Raw genomic sequence first — 15,145 nt, forward strand, 5'->3', positions numbered from 1 at the left:
AGACCAAAAATGAACCCAACATGGCTCAGGGAAATTTTGTGGAAGAGGGGGTGGAAAGAATGTCAGAGTCACATGTTGGGTCATGATTTGCAGAGACATTTATCATAGCAATAACTGTGGGCTAACTCCACAATGCATGACCCATTTATAGCAATAAGGAGGGTCCAATGGGAGGGGGTAGATCATAGATGTGCCTAAACAATGGTACCAAATTGCCTGTATTTGCTGAAAAGAAAACTAATAAATTAAATTTTTTAAAAAAAGAAGGTCAGAGGGGAAGGGTCAATCAAAATTCAAGATATTCTGAATAAGACATATGAAAATCTACTTTCTTAAGTAATGGCACATCCAGAAGCCATAGATTGTTAGTAGAAATTTTTCAGTGCCAGAGATGGGATACCTTCCAGTGATTCATTTGCCAAGGAGGTCCCCATTGCCTGCAAAACATTACAGGCTATTCCCAAGGCCCTTGGTTCCCCATGAGAAAGAGATGGTGAAACCCTACTGCTGAAGACTTCACAGGCCTGAGAGGCAAAGTCACTGAGAAATCAAGTTGGTGCTGAGCAGAATACCTTCTCCCTCTAGCCCAGCCAACTGAAATCTGGTAAAAGCTGTACTGTATACATTCTTATGGGTGACAGAAGTCATCAGCAGTGAAAACAGTGAACACTGGAAACCTCAAGTTTGGCCAGATAGGCCAAATGACTGAATGAATCCAATAGTGGTGTGCCTGCTCTGGGGAAACAAACTGCTCTCAAACTGGACTGAAGGCTCACTCTATGGGAGGAAATACATGCCTGGTACTGAAAATGTAATGGGGGGGGGAGAGGTCATGAGCCTTAGGGGTATAAAGCCTATGCTTATCTGGATATATGCATATATTACTTTCACCAAATTGCCCTGGAAGCACTACACTTAATGTTCATACCCATGTATTAATGCTACTCTCACTTCTGTTTAGAGAAGTATCTCTTTTCAGATGGTGATGACCACTGGAATGACTCAAAAGGCAACATAGTGCTGAGAAGAAGGGACAGAGGTGTTTTCAGCACTGACACATCTCACACCCTTCAAAGCTCAGGTTACATTATGGAAGAGGTGGTGGAAAGAATGTAAGAGTCAAAGGAATGGTACCACTCCTTACATACAACTGTCCAGACAGAATTTGGCCTCGATATCCAAGACCTCACAGTGCCTAGCAAAACCCACACATGACCCTCATAATAGGAGAAAAAGATGATGACATCAAATTAAATGAGAGACTAATGGAAAGAAGGAGAGGATATGATGGAGACCAGAGTTATGAAGGAGAAAGTGGGGGAGGAGAGGGGAGAGGAGAGAAATACCATGGTATTTTGTTGTTGTTGTTGTCTGTAAGTATAGATGTTGTCAAATATATATACAAAAAGAAATGCAAAGTGCCTGAGTTCTGCCTAGGGTTCCTAAGTGGGCTTACTTGTAGTGGTGGCTGGTGGCTTTTCTCTCTCTGTGCTTGGTCCTGTAAGAGGGGACCAGCTTCTGCCTTTATGAAACTTCCCTTGGATCTGTAAGCTTCAGTGAATATCTCTTCCTTCATAACTGTGCCTGGTTTGGAAGTTCATCTCAGCGACCTGTAGCTCTCTACTACAGATTTCTTTTTGTCTTCACTTTAAGTTTTTATATCATCTGCAAATATGTGTCTCATTTTCCAATCTCTGTGCATTTTATTTATTTTTCTTGCATTATACCATTGGCCATTGTATTAGTCAGGGTTTTCTAGAGGAATATAACCAATAGAATGACTTGTATTCAAAGGAAATTTATTGGATTAGTTTACGACAGTCCAACAACAACAGATTACAGGCCTGAGAGTCAAGGAACCTGGTAGCAGCGCAGTGTACAAGGCTGGATGCTTTAGCAGTCCCAATCTGGCACTGAACGGACGCTGCTCTTCAATCACTGCTGCTCTTCAGTCCACGCTATTCTTTGGTCCACACTGGAAAGCAGCAGGCAGCAAGCAGAGCTGGCAGCTAGGAGGGAGCAGAGAATACCTTTCTTCCCAAAGCTTCTTTTGATAAAGGAGCTGGAAATTCTGGGGCAAGGGCTCACCCTGGGGGAAGGATTCCTCCTTTAGTTAATTCTACCTGGAAGCAACCTCAGAGACCCACTTATGAGGAATGTCTGTGGATTCCTAAACAGATCAAGTTGACACAAAATTAACCATCACAGCCATAATCTCCAATACATTACTGAAATAATGGAAATAAAGATTATTTTTGATCTATTCCCAATAAGAGTAAATACTCAATAATTTTCCTTAAATATGATCTGTGAATCCAGTTATTTGCAGATGACACTTAAGAAAGTTGAGGATTTCTTCTATTCCTAGTTTCTGTAGATGTTTTTAAATCATTAATGGATCCACTTGTCAATTGTTTAGCATTCTTATTTAATTATATATTTATATTTTTATTTTTGCGCTGTTAAAGTATTCAATTATCTTGGCAATTTTTTTCAATATTCAACCAACATTGTATTCCTAGAATAAATTCTATTTTATGTATTCAATTTTATATGCAACCAGATTATACTTTGTAATATTCTGAAATATACTTTCATATCTCAGTTCATAAAAGATCATGATTTAGATTTATATTTCCTTCCACCAGTGGCCCACCTATGTCAGATTTCAAAGCAATAGGAACATAAACATAATGCTTGGCATGGGGGAAACCAACCTGTACTTAGCTAGGTGTCATACAATGAAGGAGGTGATACATATTACAAAACAATAAAATAAAAACAGGCTGCACTAGGGCAACACAGGAAGTAATCATAACTCCAGTTGGAGATAAGAGAAAAAATTCTTCAGAGAAATAGTATCAAAAGAGAATTTTGTTAAAAAGAAAACATGTTGCCTAGGCTATTTCTTTTTTTTAATTCATTTTTATTTATTTATTTATTTATTTATTTATTTATTTGAGAGTTACAGAGAGAGAAAGAGGCAGAGAGAGAGAGAAAGAATGGGCATGCCAGGGCCTCCAGCCACTGCAAATGAACTACAGACGTGTGTACCCCCTTGTGCATCTGGATAATGTGGGTCCTGGGGAATCAAGCCTCGAACTGGGGTCCTTAGACTTCACAGGCAAGCACTTAACCACTAAGCCATCTCTCCAGCCCAAAGGCTATTTCTTTAACTCGTCTTAAATTTTATTTTCTCATATGAAAAATTACTAGGATACTAGAATTAGCTGAAGAAGCTGCTTATGAAATTAGAGACCCGTGGAAACAACTTTTGCAATTGAATGCCACATGTGTTATCTTTCTCTTCACAGTTGTCAAAGATTATGGAGTGCAATAGGCCTGCTACTAGAAAGAAAGGAAAAAAAAAAAAACAAACAAAAAACAAAGAAACAAACAAAAAACATAGGAATAGCATGATCACAGATATTCTTTAGACGACCCTTCTTGGCCTTTCTGCTTTTTCTTTCTTTGTGAATTTCTCGTTAGCCTAAAGTGTTTTTAATGCATCAATGCTGTAATCATTCCTGTGTGTCCTTTGGAATCAGCATCTTTCCCATAGGAATTACTAATCAACACATTCATAGCAAGTGGCTGAAGACCAATGTCTCCTGCAGTAGAAGACAGGATAAGGTAAGAGCCTCCATATCTGTGTTCCTAACTAAAACTTGTTCAGAGCACTAGCCAGAGATGCTGCTGTTGAATTTTAATCATGGTTCTTTGCCATAGGTATTAGATTCTTCTTGTGAACAGCAAATGCCAAGTCATAGCATCTGTTTGTTTTTTATTGAGGTAGTGATCCCAATGTAATGCTTTCCTACTGTTTATGCATTGCCATAAGCCATCCATCCAAGAAAATTTATCAAAATCACTATTATTTATCACTTATTGTCAGGCATGTGATCACTCGCCTCACTGAAGATCTATTACAGATGAATAATTCAAACTGTATAGCCCACATTTTTGCATAGTTTATGATTGACTACAGTTTTATTGGCATGTATAAGCTTACCTTAGGATTTTCAAATATCAGTGATGTCCCATGAATTTTATTCTGCATAAGACACCTCAAAGTCTATTGCAATAAATATAGAATTCATATTAAGACCCACTACTTATTCTAAGGTACCAATAAGAAAGGGAGAGATGCCCCAGACTCCTATGACCAAACTTGTACAAGAACTACATTGTAGCATGTTACACTGAATCCTGATTTTGCAGGGAGCTAGAAGCACATTGTATGATAGATTCATCACAGGATGCAGTGCAGTTGAATACAGTAGCAGTGAACAGGAGAAGAGCAAAGAAAGATCCCACAGTCAATACTTCCCAGACAACAATCCACATCCTTTTGAAGCGACAGAGGCCTCAAGAACTCTATGGTTAAAGTTTATTAACCACTGTGGCGCACTTTCAAGAAAACTGAGGGAGGAGAATTGCTTTAGAAATCATAGTAAATGGGTTATCAGTAAGTGAGAAAATTCCTAATTCTTCCAAGACTTCCCTGATAATATTTTTCTGATTTTTGTGTACTGCATGTCAGCTCTCTGTTGAGTAGTATAAATAATATATCTACTTGTCACAGGATAGGTACAATTCAATAAAAATTAAGGACATGTTTTAAAATGTTATAGTCATTTTCTTACATGTATGTGATGTACTTATGTATATATGCTCCCTTGCATGCAGCCACATATGTGCGTGCATATGTGTGTGTGTACAAGCCACAAGACAACCTCACTTGTCATTTCTCGAGAACATAACTCACCTTTTTATTTTTTTATATTGAGACAGGATCTCTTATTGGCCAAAAGCTTACCAATTAAGCTAGAATAGATGGGATTTTCCTTCCCTTATCTCCAGTGCTACATAATAGCTATTTACCAACACATCTACCACATTCTTCGGTACTAGGGATCAAACATTATGCCTGCAAGAGTGTCTTTTTCTCACTAAACTCTCTCCCCAGCCTAAAGTTAAGAAAATCTTAACTATCAACTTGACTGTATGACTTCAAATGGTTCACATAACTGAATAATTATTGCAATTTTTTCAGGTAAGTAGTGCTGCCATATGCTCATGAATGCCTTCACCTACCAACATAGTAGAGGTTGAATTATTGTTTGTCTACTACTAGTTCATCCATCATAAATTGCATCTCTTTTACTCAACTTAATTGCTATAGGGAAAAAATACCTGACTCTAATTACTTCATGAAGAAAAGAGATTTAGCTCATAGTTTTGAAAAAAAAAAAAAAAAACATGAGCCTACTGTGGGAAAGGGTTCTCATAGCCTGAGCCACATTATGGTTAACAACTTTATGACAGAAGTGAGTACAAGAGAAAGCTGGCAAGAGGAGAGGAACCAGGAGTGTTCCACTCTCACTGGGTCCCACGGCCTTCTTCAGGTAGCAGAGCCCATTGCTTCCATCCTATGGAGTGCAGGTGTAAAGAAGTTGCCAGTTGTGTGAAAGAAGGTCACATAACTCTAGATAGAGTGCCTGTACTAAGCCACAGTCAGAAACAGATATTGTTTATATTTTACCCTATGATACTTTAGAGTAATTTTGAATATACTCTTTGGTTTAATTTTTAGAGTGAGTTTCTTGGATGTCCATTTGGTACACACCATCTAGGTTTGACAACATACATTCATGATGTTCCCAAAATGACCAGATTTCTGAATGACACATTCCTCAGAACTCATCCTGTTGTTATGTGTCATGTAACTGTACAGCCAAGTCTACTCAGTGACCTTCATTCACTCCCTGCTTCTGAGGAAGGGAAGTGGGAGGAAGGCACCATCAGTGGAAACAATGTTCATCTGACCACAACTTTTGTAAGGGCGAACTCTGTAGTAACTAAAATTTGTACTGTAAAATCCAGTGTTCACACTGAAATGTTACTACGTAATCAGATAGAAATAAGTTATGCTAGAAAATATCTTAAAATTCTTACAGATCACAATGCCACCTTTTTTATTCCTTTTTTTTTTTTTAAGGTTAAGAATAGAAATAGTTTAAATAGGCATTTTCTTCAAAGCACTCTGGCCTCCTTGTTCCCTGTACAATGGGTGAGTTCGGGTCTTACCACACAGGGTAGCAGCTCCAAAGTTTTAAAACCTTCTTGAATTGAGCTTGTCTCCTATTTTTATTGACTTATTTTATTTTATTAGCTTTCCTTTCCCATACTTATGAATTAGTGCCAATTAATTCTTTAAGTGGCCATTTGATTTTTCAGTCACATAAAATATACAAATAAAAATAAAACAATTTTTCTCCCAAGAGAAATATTTGTTTATCCATTCTCAAGTTTCAAGAACTTTTCCTACTCTAAAACTTCCCTAAAATATCAAGAAAATTTACTTTTGTTTCCTAATGCCCTATCAGTCAAAATGAATATAGAAAATACTTCCTGTTTTCCCTCATTTTGAGTCATTTTTAGATAAGGTTAATATGTAGATAGATACATGTGTTAGTGGTGTTTGACTATTTTCATACTGCATAAAATAGGATTCTTCTGATACTATCTGCTAATGGAAAACAAACGGGCTTTTATAGAAAATATGCTAAAAGCTAACTATTGAAAGATCAAAATTGTTTAATATTACTAAAAGATGGGCTGGAGAGATGGCTTAGCGGTTAAGTGCTTGCCTGTGAAGCCTAAGGACCCTGGTTCGAGACTGAATTCCCCAGGACCCAAGTTAGCCAGATGCACAAGGGGGCGCACGCATCTGGAGTTCATTTGCAGTGGCTGGAAGCCCTGGCGCGCCCATTCTCTCTCTCTATCTCTGCCTCTTTCACTCTTGACCTCTCTCATATAAATAAATAAATAGATAAACAAAAAAAAAAGAAAAGGCCAAATGAGGGTATTAACAAATGTATTGTTTGATGTCATAGGGTGGATGCGTTAGAAAGATTGTAGTGATCATTTCTCAGTGTACACATAGATCAAGACAAGACATTGTATATAAGGAATACATAGGGTTTTCTCTATCACCCATACTTCATTAAAGCTAAACATTTAAATAGTGTTATCTGTATTGATGCATATAAATAAAGTCTCAAGTTACAGGTCACGCTTAACTCAGAAATATTGGTAGAAAGTCTAATCAAGTAACAGAATGTAGTAAGCATGTTTAAGACATGGGCTCTTGACCTTGTATCTCTTTCCCCCCAGGTAGAATGCAGTCTCATTTTCTATTTTCAGTAACACTGACTTTCTAAAACTCTGCATTTTTGTCCCCCAGGTTTTTATGTGTCCTTTCTACAGCTCAACAAGTCCATGTTTTCCAAGGACTTGAATCTGTGAGGGATCCCACCAGGTATCTCTCCACCAGCAGGGAAAGTTAAGAAAACATGAAGTATACTTCGAAGGGAATGCCTGGCCCTTTGGACCAGTTTTCTACATTCTTACTTCAGTGAAGGTGGAGGCTTTCTCCCCAGATATGTAGATAGGGAATTTCCTTTCCAGGAGCTTCCTCATTTAGCTCTCACCCAGGTTTCTACATAACGTAACAATTTTAGTTGATTGTGCAATGCTTCTGTCACATTTACTTCAGGGAAACTCTTTTCAAGTAAAGCAAATTAGAGCCAGTTTCTTAGCGTTTTGTTTACAAACCACAAAGGACACCCGAAAACTCAAAACAGATTTGCAACTACCTTCTTTACTTACACTAACTTCCTCAAGTTATATTCAGATCTCATCTCCATGGTGAACACTTTTCAAGCTTTCCAGAATCTGTTTATGTTGCCTGTCTCTACACATAGCCTGCATTATCTGATAGCTCATAGGCTCTTCAATAAAGTAATATGCATACTGGAGTTATCTTTGCATGTATATCTAACAACTACACCTTACCAAGGTATATATTTGTAGATCAATGTTCAGTATCTGAACACATAATTCCAAAAACATGCAAATTATTATTTTCCCTCTAATTTCAATATTGTAGAAAACACATTTTTCAAAGATACTGGATACATCAAAATACAGCTGGGAGAGGAGGGAAGGACTGCCCGCCATTGTGAGACAGGGCTGTGCAACAGGGATAGAAGCCACTCCAGGATGCTTGCCTGGGAGATAATGAACCAGCAAAAGGTCAGAGGGGAGCAGGTCTATGTGCTATTGTAGGCCAAGGCTAGACATCATTCCAGGGCACATGCCCAGGGAGGGTCCAACCAGGGAAGGTCAAAAGGGAGCAGGGCTGGGACCCATGGTGACACGGAGCTGAGCATTGGGATTTGAGCCAGGGGTAGGTGCCTGGGAGGGAATAAGTCTAAGGAAAGTCAGCAGTGACCACCTTGGATACCACTTCTCACACTCACCTTGCAAACCCCCAGCCCCCAAAAAAGTGTTATCTGAAGAAGGGTTGAAACAGTGAACTACTGTGTACCAACCCTAGCTCCCAAGAGAAGCTTGGAGCTGATCGCACTTCAAAAAGGCAGATAGCAAATAGGGCTGGAAGATCAGCACCCAGCTTAAACACCAGGCTAGCTAGTCCTCTCAAGGTGACACCCAGATTTGCCAGGAGGTGGCACACACACATAGTAGACATGGCTCAGTCTCAAGGGCACCCACACCAACCCAGTTGATAGTCATCAATACCCATACCCACCATTGTCAGTTTAGACCAGGACACCCAACACAGGCTGTACAAAAGGAGTTATTCCTGCATCCTCAGTGAGACAACTGATTTGAGATGGGCACACTCCAACACCAAACAAGTAACACATGACACGAGCAAAAGGAAGCCCCACCAAGGTCACCTGGTTCCACAACAGAAGCCTCCAATAAAAGCATAGAGAAAACCCAAGACATAGAAGTCCAAGCTGTTGTCCAGGGAGATCCATGAGATCCCGAAAACAATGCAGGCCATTGCCAAAACACTTGATTACTTTTCAGAGCCAAAATTTAAGACCTTATTTCTGAAGACACCACAGGCTATGGTCACAGAACTTTGGAACCCCATGCTGGGGTTCTTCTTAGCTAGCCCTCCCTCATAGTGCTGGATATCGCCAAATGAGCTGCTGGAAGATAATGAGCACCAACAGAAGGAATAAGCAAGAGACCCCACAGACTAGGAAATTGACCAGCATACCGTCCTTAACCCAAGCTGCTCTCACTCTTGCTTGGAGAATCTGATTTATTTTACATATGCCAGAGAAAATGGACAAGAGCCAAGATCCATTGATAAGACATGAAGATAGCTGACTGCTCATTACAAGACATGCCACCTCTACCACATCTGCCAGGACCCAGGAGAAATTGCAGAAGAGGCAACATAAATAATGCTTTTTCTGCTAGTCTGAAAACCAGCTCTGGGGTGATGGTGACAAACTTGGTGATCAATCAAAACCCATCAAAGCAAAAATCCAGAGGCTACAGAGAACTCTGCACTAAAGCAGACTGCCAACAGGCCTGTCATGGCTCAGAGAACATTGCAGAAGAGGGGACAGAAAGATTATAAGAGATACAGAGTGGAGAGCAATATCCTATGGCACAGTACACCACTACCATGCAGAGTCTGACTGAGGTCTTCATACCCCACAATGAATACCAAAACCCCACTGATTAAAGCCCTGAAGGTAATGGGAGAAGGGGCAAGAGGATAAAGGAGTATAACATATTATAATATGTAGAAAATTTTAAAAATAAAACAAGTTTCTAGGTTGGTACACGCAGCACATGACAGAAGGGTGATATTCCCCAGCTCCAGAGCACCAGTAGGTTCTATACTTAGGACCTTTCCAATCCAGTTAAACACCTTAGCAAAATTCTTTACAATAAACTGGTATAATATGACTCATAAACAATTAGGTAGATATATCAGGAGAACCCTGCATCAAGAGACTAACACTGAGATACATGCAAAGGTAAAAAAAACTTCAGAAAACTTATGATGGTATATTTACATAGAAAAACTCATCTGGCATTGATATTGATAAATGAGCTTGAAGAATTTAATTCTGCTCTAATACAGCCAAATTTATGATTCTGCCAAGAACATGCCAGTGCGGACTTTTGTAGAATGATACAAGGGTGATGATTGGACATTAGCGAAAGTGAACTTACAAAAGTGCTGACTCAGAAGAAGTAGAATGCATGGCTGAGTCTGTATAGACTCACACAACAGAGTGGTCACTGGGTATCAGCATGATGATGGATACAGAGATAAGCTTTTCAAAGCACCATATGGAACAGACAGCTAAAAAAAAAAAAAAAAAAAAAAAAAAACAACGCCTGAGGAATGCAAAGACTTCTGAACTTCTCTTAACTAGGGTGTATACCCAGCTAAGGTGCAGGAAGTTGAAAGGCTGAGGTCAGTATTTATAAGTGAGGAAAGTAAAGTACACTTGATAGAAAATGGGTCTCTCTGTACATGAACTGTCCACCACCACAGGAGCACCCATGAAATGGAAAAAAGGGGGGCAATAGTCCCTGTAATTATCTGATATATATTTCTACTTTGTAAACTGGTATTTTTTTATATTTTAAATATTTTCTTTATTTAAGAGAGAGAGTAAGAGGTAGAGAGAGAGAATAGGCATACCAGGGCCTCTAGCCACTACAAACTTCAGAAGAATGTGCCACTGTGTGCATTTGTCTTTACGTGGGAACTGGGATATCAAAATTGGGTCCTTAGGCTTTGAGGGTGAGCACCTTAACCACTGAGCAATCTCTCTAGCCCTGCTGGAGCTTTTCAAAGATGTATGATATGGAATTTGTTCATGAAAATCTATAAATAGTATGTTTTGATTTGAATCATTTCTTCACTATTGTAGAATATTTCCTGTGTGTTAGTCTATGACTTCATTTTATTATAAGGTTATGGCTTAATATGTTTCTACTTTCTATCTACGCATCTAGAAATCCTACTTGTTCATATTTTTTGATATGTGTTCACCCATTTGTCATTTTAATCCTATTAATTTTAATTGATCAGTTTCTTATTATAAAACTAGAACTATGCATGTTTATTAATTTGAACATTACACAGTATTTTCATGTATTTTCACTTTTGGTATCAGTGTCTGTGTAGAATATGTGTAATATGATGTGATATTATGGGTGTGCAGTATATGCACACGTGTGCAGAAGCATGTGCCCTGTATGCATACATGGGGCGGCCAGAGGAGAATATCAAGTCTACCTTTTGATCACCCACCCATATAGTTTCTCAATTAAACCAGAGCTACTGTTTTTACCATTATTTTAGTCAGCAAGCCTCAGTGATTACTTAGTTTCCGCCCACTGCAGGACAGATGTGTGTGGCTAGCACCTATCTGTTTCCTTGGGTTCTAAGAAACCAAACTCTGGCAGTTTCAAGCCCCCCAGGCCCTCATGCTTATGCAGCAAACACTCTTAATCACTGTGTCATCTCCCTAGGCTCCTATTTTCATCAATTTTGGTCATTCTATGATGTATTTGTTGTAAAATGTTTTCCATTTATATTTTATTATTGTTATATAAATATTTTAACCTTCATTTTTTATTGATTTTAACATATAATCAAATGAACTACTGTATTGGGTTATTATATTTATATATGTGACTGTTATAAACAGATCTATCTCCATATATTTTTCTTTTTTAAATTTTTATTTATTTTTACTTATTTGTTTCAGAGTGACAGACAGCAGAGGTAGAGAGAGACAGAGAGAGAATGGGCACACCAGAGCCTCCAGCCACTGCAAACGACCTCCAGATGCATGTGCCACCTTGTGCATCTGGCTTATTTGGATCCTGAGGAATCGAGCCTCAAGCTAGGGTCCTTAGACTTCACAGGCAAGCGCTTAACTGCTAAGCATCTCTCCATCTCAGTCTTCATATATTTTTATGAATAAAATTTTGTCCTAGGAGCTGGAGGGATTTCTCTGTGGGTAAAGTACTTGCCACATTAGCATGAGGACCTGAGTTCTCATCTCTCACACTGCGTCAAAGCCGGGCATGGTGGTGTGTGCCTGTGATCCTAGCACTGGAGAATTAGAGACAGAGGATCTCTTGGAGCCCACTAAATAGTTAGTCTAGTCAAATTAGTGAGCTCTTGATTCAGTGGCGTCCTCATGCACACACACACACACTTACATGTGTACCCTATACACATGTACATACAAAAAAAAATGAAAACAATCATATCATACAAGCCAGGATGTTTGTTCTTACCATTCTCATCTGCTTTCCTTATATTCTTCCCCGATTATGCTATTATTATTTCTATTTCTATTTCCTTTCTTCACAGGCCTCTGGCAACTGCAATTGTTGTTTCATTGTTTTGCCATCTCTTCCCTGGACTCCTGCATTCTAACCTCACACACAGAAACTTTACTCCGTTTTAGGGTTTTCATTTACGATGTTTTTAAGTTGATGGTGACATGCTCAGGCATGATTTGAAATTGCTTGTTAGAATTCTTGTTCTGGGAAGTATTTCACTTGGTATCCTGTTCCTTCTTCATCTTTAGAAAAGTCATTGCACTGTCCATTGAAAGGGCCCCCTCAGCACTGTAAGAGGACAATTTACTCACCATCATGAGCACAGCAGGACACCAACCATCCTTGAGACCTGTGAGGTGCCAGTGGCAGCCGTCAACCACAATTGCTATCACAATCACTCCCCATCATTTCTGTCCTCAGGAGGACTTTGAATCACCGCTAAGAAATAAATGTCCCTTTGATTAATCAGTCCTGGAGGAAGGAAGTATCAACCAGAGGCTTACGTGAAGGATGGCTGAGAAGTCTCCCATCCTGGCTAGACAGTTTCCTTAAAACCAGGGTTTATGTTAGAGTTTCTCCAATACTTACTTCTCAACTCATGGATGTAGGAAAGTGTGAGTTTTAGAATGTAAAGGATCTCTCTCACTTCCACTTGAATTGTTGGCTGAGTGTGCCTTGATTTCTTTGATCCTCAGAACCAACCAAAATTCAGGATGTCTAAAGCTGGACTGCTTTCTGCCTTCTCTCTATGACAAAGCACATTGAGTTTTCACCTCAGCACGTATCATTTCCTTTGAGAAATGTGATAAAATTGAACATTTCTGCTCTCTGTACACTTCCTTGTCTCTCTACATCTGAAAACTTGGCTACTTCCAGATGCATTTACTCTTGGACTCCAGGGCTCTGGCCATTTTCTCCGCTTGAAGTGAGATTGTGATTTTAGCTGGTTCCTCCTGCAATGAAAATAGTTCTTTGTTTTGTATATTTGATCTTGGGTAATTTTCCTAAAAGATTCAGTATAAATACTGAATTTGTGCTTCCCTGGCAGAAGATTTTTTCCCACTTTCTGTGCATTGTGCAATCCTATTGGTGTGTATATGCTCCCCTTTGGCTTTAATCTGACCCACATTCCACAGGGCATTTGCTGTATTAGAGAGAATGTAGACAAGGATAGTATTCTGTTCCATGCACATAACTTAAAATCCTTCACATGTTTCTCCCTGACAAAGTGTGTGTGACATTAACATGAGCTGCCTCCTCCATTCAGGTCCTACAGCTAAAATCCTGTGTTGCCAGAGAACACTAGCTGTCATGAAAAGCCAAGCCTAGCTGGACCCTGAACTTAAGCAAAACTACCTGGGACTCATGAGTATAAGAATGCATGCTGTTTTCATGCATACATATATATTATACAGTACATGTGAAATACCTGACAAATATGCCATGATCAGTCTAAGAGGTTCTATTTCCCTTGGGCCCTATAATCATCCTTTAAACCACATTACTTCACTTAGGACGCTCAGTTGTGGTGAACAATGTTTCACTTGAACTCCAGGAATCTGCACTGTCTACTTTTTGCCTGTACTGACAATCTTCTTCTTCTTCTTCTTTTTTTTTTTTTTTTTTTTGTTCTTTCCCTCTGGCGTGTCTTTATCATTCCAACCCAACAGACAGGCTTGTTTCTTGAGCATCACTCATGAGCTCCATCAACTCATTCATTCCCAGGAAGGAATTTGATCAATATGATTCAAACAAATCAATCATTGCCTCAGCCTTTTCCCGTGAGCTCTGGATTGATATAGCCAATTTACTATTCATAGAGTCATTTCCATTTGTACAGCTACTGAGCCTCCCAAAGTCAGTTTAACCCAAACTCCGGGTTGCCTTTAACCTGGCCCCTCTTGTGTGTCTCCTCACTACAATGAACAGTGACTTCACTCTTCGACATGTTCTCGCTTTGATGTCTGCTTGGGCTCTTCTTTTCTCACTAATTATTGATCTCGGTAATCACTTACAAATGCCAAATCCTGTAAGAGCTATAGAAAAGCATAGTTTTCCATTTAGTGTTACCTGAAATATGAGCTAGAGAAAATTTCTCAGGTGTATGCCAGAAACATCCATAAGAATGTTCAAGAAATCCACATAAACATCAAAACACATGCATCAAGACCAGCCATTTGAGAATGACAGGGTGCAAATAAGTACATTTTCAGAAAGAAAGAAGCTTATTTTGCTTGAAGAAATTCTGAGGACAGAATCTGAACCCTTGAAGATCACAAAGTGTGCTACTGGGATTAATGGGAGGGCTCCAGAAAAGTATAGAGCACAATAAGGCACTTTCTGATAGACATAGCTCAGGGCACTGAGGAATGGAAAGCAGCATGGGCCATAGATTTCATGACTGATAGGAAATTTCCATGGAAGAAGGAAGTGACTCATGTGGTTCATGACAGTCATGAAGAAGGAAGCCAGTGGAGGTCTATAGACAGCAAATGACAAAATCAGAGAACGGGGCTGGAGAGATTGCTTAGTGGTTAGGCACTTGCTTATAAAATTAGAGAACATGCCATGAAACACACAAAGGTGGTCCTATCAATTATAGTGACACTATGAGGCTTTCTTTGCTTGTGTGTGTATATGTAATGTGAGGATATAATGTAAGGTATGTGTGTGTGTGATGTGGTGTGTATATATGTATGTTTGTAATGTGGTGTGTGTGCACTGTATGCATGCAAATATATGTGCCTTTGGACACCCCAAATAATCACTTTCAGTGGTGAACACTCACCTGTGGTGTCTGGAGCAAAACATCAGGTTTCTCACTCTATCATTCTTCCACCCAGTGTTCCTTAAGCTGGTGTTCTTGTTGCTACCAGAGATGTCTGCTTTTCACAAACCCAAACAATTCTCTGGTCTCTGCTCCCCACTGCAG

The sequence above is a fragment of the Jaculus jaculus genome, chromosome 12 (genome assembly GCF_020740685.1).
Source record: "Jaculus jaculus isolate mJacJac1 chromosome 12, mJacJac1.mat.Y.cur, whole genome shotgun sequence".
Lineage (NCBI taxonomy): Eukaryota > Metazoa > Chordata > Mammalia > Rodentia > Dipodidae > Jaculus > Jaculus jaculus.